At 42.9% G+C, this 6,293-nt stretch overlaps 1 protein-coding gene across 7 annotated transcripts in view; it reads right to left on the bottom strand.

The window, feature by feature from the left end:
• Positions 1-6,293, bottom strand: part of LOC147152476 (mitogen-activated protein kinase kinase kinase kinase 4-like) — a 50,405-nt gene that overhangs the window by 33,966 nt on the left and 10,146 nt on the right. The window lies entirely within an intron of this gene.

The raw sequence follows: 6,293 nt of genomic DNA, 5'->3' as shown, positions 1-6,293 counted from the left end.
GCAGAAATGGTTTCAAAATGTCACTAAATTTTACACACACTGATTACACTAAATCCCAATAAATTCTACAAACACTTTCAACTATAACACACATTCGCACACAGAATGTGACGCACACAACACAGTCATCAGTGTAGCAAGCACATCATTACACATAGTCTAGTATTGATCGGCATAATAAAAGCCACATGCTTGGCAGCAGGAAAGAGAGATGAGATGGGCACTTCCATCTTTAATCTATTCCACTTCCCAGCAAGTTTGCTGGGTGCTGCAAACACAATGAGGTGGCCATTTGGCTCACGAACTCAACACGAGCCACTGGCACTGATGCACTCCAATTGCAAACAGACATCTGAGGTGTGTCCCTTTTGACAACATTCTAAAAGTGGCTTGGTTCCACAACCATTTCAACCTAAATGTGTCTGACACTTTGCTGCATAACTGGCGGCATCGCTTAACTGCCGTTTAACTTGCCACATGGATGCGAGGCAACCTCAAGGTCCATATCGGTTCACACGGGCAGGGAGGGAGGGAATGCATGTTTTTTTCCCTTTTCTTTATAAAAGGTCAGCAGTCAGCAATGTGCGTGGCCTTCCTTGTGACAGGAACATAGCGAGAACATCATCTCCACCTCCTGCTGAAAGCTTTGGGACGGAAAGCAAGATTACAGAACACATTTGTGCTGTTAGTTTATGTGATTCAAATTACATCCCAGGTGAAGAAAGGAACTGGCAGCAGCACATGGCATGCCGAGTATGGCTGAAACGGTTCCTTGATTAATTAGAGTACCTCGGTTAACACACGAACGTGGTAAGAAGGCCAACTTCAAAATAAACCTTACCAAATTAAATAGAAAGCAGTGCCTTGGGACACGGCAAGATTACGCCTGCTTTTACGATGGCGATGTAATCTTTCTTAGGCTTCGAGATCACGTGAATCTGACTCAGAGGTCGCCATCTTGAATGATCACATGATCCCAAACAGGTCCACTGATAGTGTAGTGGTACACACGCCTGAGTTGTGTGCGGGCAGCGTGGGATCGATTCCCGCTCAGTGACAGTGTCTATGTGTGCCCTGCGACTGGCTGGCGACCAGTTCGGGGTGTAGTCTGCCTTCGCCCATTGACGGCTGGGATAGGCTCCAGCAATTCCCCGCGACCCTGTATAGGATAAGCGGTTTGGAAGATGACATGACATGACATGACATGATCCCAAACACATGATCACCACAACTATAAGCAGCTATGCCAACGGCGGCTAGTATGCTGAGAACAGTGTCATCGGCTCTCAGGAGCCAGCCGCACTCTGAGCCGATGGCACCTTATGTGCGCCCAAGGTCTGAGCATGATGCATTCATGAACCTCGGAAACATCACAACTCAGCAAAACACAAATCCGACAACACAGATAACCCAATTCCTTACAATATGCTGTTGAACATTCAAAGATTTCAATGCCTAAAAAGTGTAAATAATTTCATAAAGACTTTAAAGTTATTGGCGTTTCTTTCATTATAAAAAGAGTTTTAATATAGTTAGCAATAATTGTAACTTTCACACTTTCACAAGCAGAAGCGGACAGCATGAATGCGCAAACGAACCCCGACTGGTTATATTTCGGACATTTGCCGACGCTAAACTCGTGTCCTGGGAGGGAGAGAGACCGCGGTTTGCAGCAGCAGCAGGCAGATTGGAGCCCCCCGCTTCCCTCCCTGGTTAGAGGTAGGATTGGGACGGGTAATGGCAACAACTAGCTTCTGGCCGTTAAAACAAAAGGCGTTAGCACAACAACATTAGCTCCTTACTGTCCGCCCAGCGTGTGGAGGTTAAGATGAGCCTGTGTCTTCATGTCTCCTCACAAGCAGTCGCGCGCGGTTCCCTGCTTCCCTGCTTGATTGCTTGCAGCCGCCACCTTCTGCCCGAGTGAAGCGGCGTGAGAGTGACGAAAGCCCTCATCGAACAGCGAACAAAAATTTCTAGCGAGGCTGACTGCACAGCCGAGTATGGCCGCATTGGAATGTGCCATTTCGGCTGTTACCTTCCAAATTGGACGACGCGTTGCAAGTCGAAAATCTGGGGCCATTCCTCATCCAAATAAATGTGCACGTCTCATTTCCACTTCAGTCTCTGTAAATATCCTGACTGGAGTTTAATGGCTCGCCATGATCAGCAAAGAAGCAGTGTGCGCTGGTCCCAGCCCAAATCTATGTAGCTCTGCTGAGTTCCACATTTCCTCATTCTCATATGAATCAGCCATGGAGAGGTTAATCCTTTTGATATGTTGAAGTGGGCATGAGTAGAGATGTCCACATAAATTTTGGTGCCAATTGATCGCCGTGTTTGGACGTTATAAGCAATGAAAGTACAATGATTTCCAATGGAGAGTTTGTAATTAGTTACTCCCGTGACTCCGGCCGAACAAGGATAGAACGGTAGGGGGCGCGGCCATTCTGCTCATTAACAAGGGGCGTTATTCATGGAGTCACTTATTTCCTAATTTCTCCCTAATTTATTGATAAGATAAAAAATGACAACTCTTCTCATTTTCCTGATCAAAAAATATATAAAATGAACTTGTTAGTGAAAACTTGGCCATCCCGGCCCCACCGTCCCTTTAATAGTTTACAAAATTAAGAGATCTTTATTGTTAGTGTATTTCTTATTCTGGTGTATTTCTTAGAATATCACCCTAATGGTTCTATTTTATTTTCCCTAAAAAATGCTTGATGCCATCGTCCTCTTGCACACATGCAGAAGGAGGCGTGCCACTTAAGGCGTTTCTCATAGGTCGACAGACAGGCGCCTTTGCGCGTATGTGCAGATGTACATGTTTCTTTGTTTCTCATATGATAGCATTGATAAAATTTCTGTCAATATATCGAACATCCATATCGTGATATTATCGTTGGCCACATATCGTCACAGTATCGAATTAATGAGTTACCCGTATCTTCCCAGTCCTATTTTTCAGTGTTTGAAAGGCTAGTTTTGGGATGATAGTTTGTGATACATTAATGGTTTAACTTAATGGAGGCAATTATAAGTAATGGCTATTCGCAGTCGAGCTTGGTCCCTATGCTTCGAGAGGAGTTGGCATCCATTGTATTAGCCAGTGTTGTTTTTGACAGGGATCTTAGATTTAGTCTTAGTCTTTTGGACGAAAATGCTTATTAGTTTTCGTCACATTTAGTCATTCCTATTAGTGATAATTTAAGTGTAGTTTTAGTCGACGAAAACTCAAAAAGGTTTTAGTCTAGTTTTAGACAAAGGAAACTCCCCCAAAAAGTTTTAGTCTAGTTTTTGTAAATCTAGTCGACGAAAATTAAAAAATGTTTTAGTCCGTTTTAGTTAAAAATAGGCATACAAGGTTTCGTACATACAGGTCAGGCATACATTTTTTAATTGATTCGTCAAAAAAATATAAGGCTAACCGCATTGCTAAAGCTAAAAAGTAATTCAATATTGGTGAAATAAAAAAAACTATGGATTCGCGTTTATTATTGCACACACACACACACGCATACACACACGCACGCAAACTAACGCACACGCGCGCCAACGCCGACCAACCGGTCCGTGATAGAAAAATGGTTGCGGGCCACTGCCGTAATCTACTTTTAATATTTGACTTTACGACAACACAACAGGCGAATGAAGTGATGTTAGTCTTGACGTTATCTCAACCAACATAACTTATGCCTTAACTCAGCCCACATGTGCCACGAGTTACGTGGAAAACTTTAAGCCAATGAAATTGATCACAAGCCGATTGTTGAATAACAGAGTGCAAGTAAATGTATACAGTATATTAACAGGACGAGTTGGGACAATATATCAGCGTGCTGAGCCCTCAGATGTCGCATGAGAGTTGTAATTCTTTCCACCTAGTTTGTGGCCACATTCACCATTACCGCTGTCTACAATGCATCGTGTTGTTCTTTCTGCTGGGTTGTACAAAAGGTATGTCCATATCTTTCCTTCGTTCCGACCACCAAGCCCATTTGGTGTCACTGTCGCCATGGTCCGTCAAAGGAAAGCGTGTCAGTGTGCGTGAGCCGAGACGAATGACGGCAGACCCGTTCGTGTTTTGTTGTGCCGGTGTGTGCAATGGTGTGTGCAACGGTGTGTGCGACGGTGTGTGCGACGGCGATTGTGAACTGTAAATGTACTGTAAGTATGTACCTGAAGAGATTCTTTCCTAACAGTGCCTTTTAACATGGCAGCAACTTTGCTGATTAAAACTGAACAGAACCAAGAGAAACTACAGTACTTATCTTCATTTCACTGCCCGCTGTCACTTTAGTTTGCCAGCTCTACGTCCGCATACCACGTTATTCATAACCTAGTGTATAGCGCCCTCGCCTGTTGAACTCCTCCACCTGCAGTCATATCCTGTTAATGGCAATCGTATTGTATTGTAATTCTGGTTACACCGCCATTAGTGGTAGAAGGAAAATACACCGAATAGCCGTACCTTTATATAAGCCATATTAGGGGTGGGCGATATGGGCAAAAAAAATCTCTCGATATTTTTTCCAAAAATTCGATAACGATAATTTGATGATATTCTAAAAAAAATATTTTAAATCTGCACTTGCTTCACAGACCAATTGTGGATGGACAGCGTTTGTGAACAACATCTGTTTTAAATTGCTAAATGCAGCTTCTGCAAAACAATGATATTCTACGACAATTTTCAACAATAAAAAACAAAAATGTATGTATAGACTTACATTGATGTTTGGGAATATTTATGTCTTTAAAATGTCTGTGCTGTTATTCCATAATATGACATTTTGAGCTGCAGTAAGTACTGGTGTACCACTGCCAACTATTAGAGCAATCAGAATGAGAAAAAGATGTTAACTACAGCTATCAGAATGAGAAAAAATATATTTGATATGTGACGTGTGATGAAGTGTCACCCAGCGAGAAAAAAAACCCGTCGTCATGACAACACCTATTCTCATACATTGGCCACCGTATTCAGAATAAAGTTGAATAGCAAAATTGCAATTTACAGAAAAGTAAAGTTTTCCCATTCATTCATCGCTGTGATATGTAGACTTGTGACGTATTCATGTTTGGGTGTATGCTGGCGTCACACTAATAAACCGTCGTAGTTTGTGCAACATGTCTCGGGAATACAGGCTACCGTATTTTCCGGACTATAAGCCGCGACTTTTTTCTAGATTTTGAGCCATGCGGTTTATAGTCCAGTGCGGCTATTCTGTGGATTTTTCTCCCACCGCTCGGGGTGCTCTAACCAGAATGACAGTACAATTCAATACAATACATTTCCCATTAACTGGATGTGACTGCAGGTGGAGGAGTTCAACAGGCGAGGGCGCCATAGACTAGGTTATTGCATTAGGTGCTGTAATGCTTTGATTATATGTTTTCCTAGAGGTCCGTGAAGTGCACATGAATGCAATTGGCTGATGTTACGTCTGTTCTGTTGTTTCGATGTGAAATGCTATTGTTGATTTAGCACGTCGTGTGTTAGATTGGCTGACTTTATTAACATAAAACAAGACATGTGTAGAATGTAGTAGAACAATAGATGGTGGAGTCTGGTGGACATTAGCTGACAAACTGGAGCGGCAGTCGGCAGTGAAATGAAGATAAGTACTGTTTATTTTCTCTTGGATCTCTTCTGTTTTAATCAGCAATGTTGCTGCAGTGTTAAAAGGCACTGTTAGGAAAGAATCTGCTCAGGTACATACATGTACATTTACAGTTCATAATCGTTCTGTAAATGCAGTAAATATAAAACTTTTCAACATAGATAGGTGCGTCTTATATAAAGGTGCGGCTTATAGCCCGGAAAATACGGTAGTTATGAATGATGCGGACTAAAAGCGTGTAAACTGAATGCTAACCGATCATCCAGGATGTTACGCTTAACTTGCTCGCTAAAGTACTGTGTGTGTGTGTGCGTGAGTGCGTTTGTTGGTTCAACTCGGCGATTGTTTTCTGATTGTGTGTGTTTAAGCTGTTGTTTAGCGTGCTTGCACGGTCGCCAAGTTTTCCTCGTAATCCGTATGGCTCGTGGTGCAACAGAATTGCTCTTCACGGTGACCGTTTTGGTACATCTAACAACGTTATTGCCACCGACGTTAGTCTTGTCAACCCCAAACCATTTACAGACTACGGACGACATGGATAGCTCCGCTGTGGCGCGGACAGAGTCACGTGACCGGGTCCTGCCCGCTGGTTCGGCGAATGATTATCACTTCCTCCTCCTTCGCCGTCAATGCACACTGATTTTTCAGCATTTCCTCATACTTTGCCGC

Source organism: Filicampus tigris, chromosome 1 (assembly GCF_054856515.1).
Source record: "Filicampus tigris isolate MCC_2025a chromosome 1, RoL_Ftig_1.0, whole genome shotgun sequence".
NCBI classification, from domain to species: Eukaryota; Metazoa; Chordata; class Actinopteri; order Syngnathiformes; family Syngnathidae; genus Filicampus; species Filicampus tigris.
This window is presented reverse-complemented; position numbering and strand designations above follow the sequence as displayed.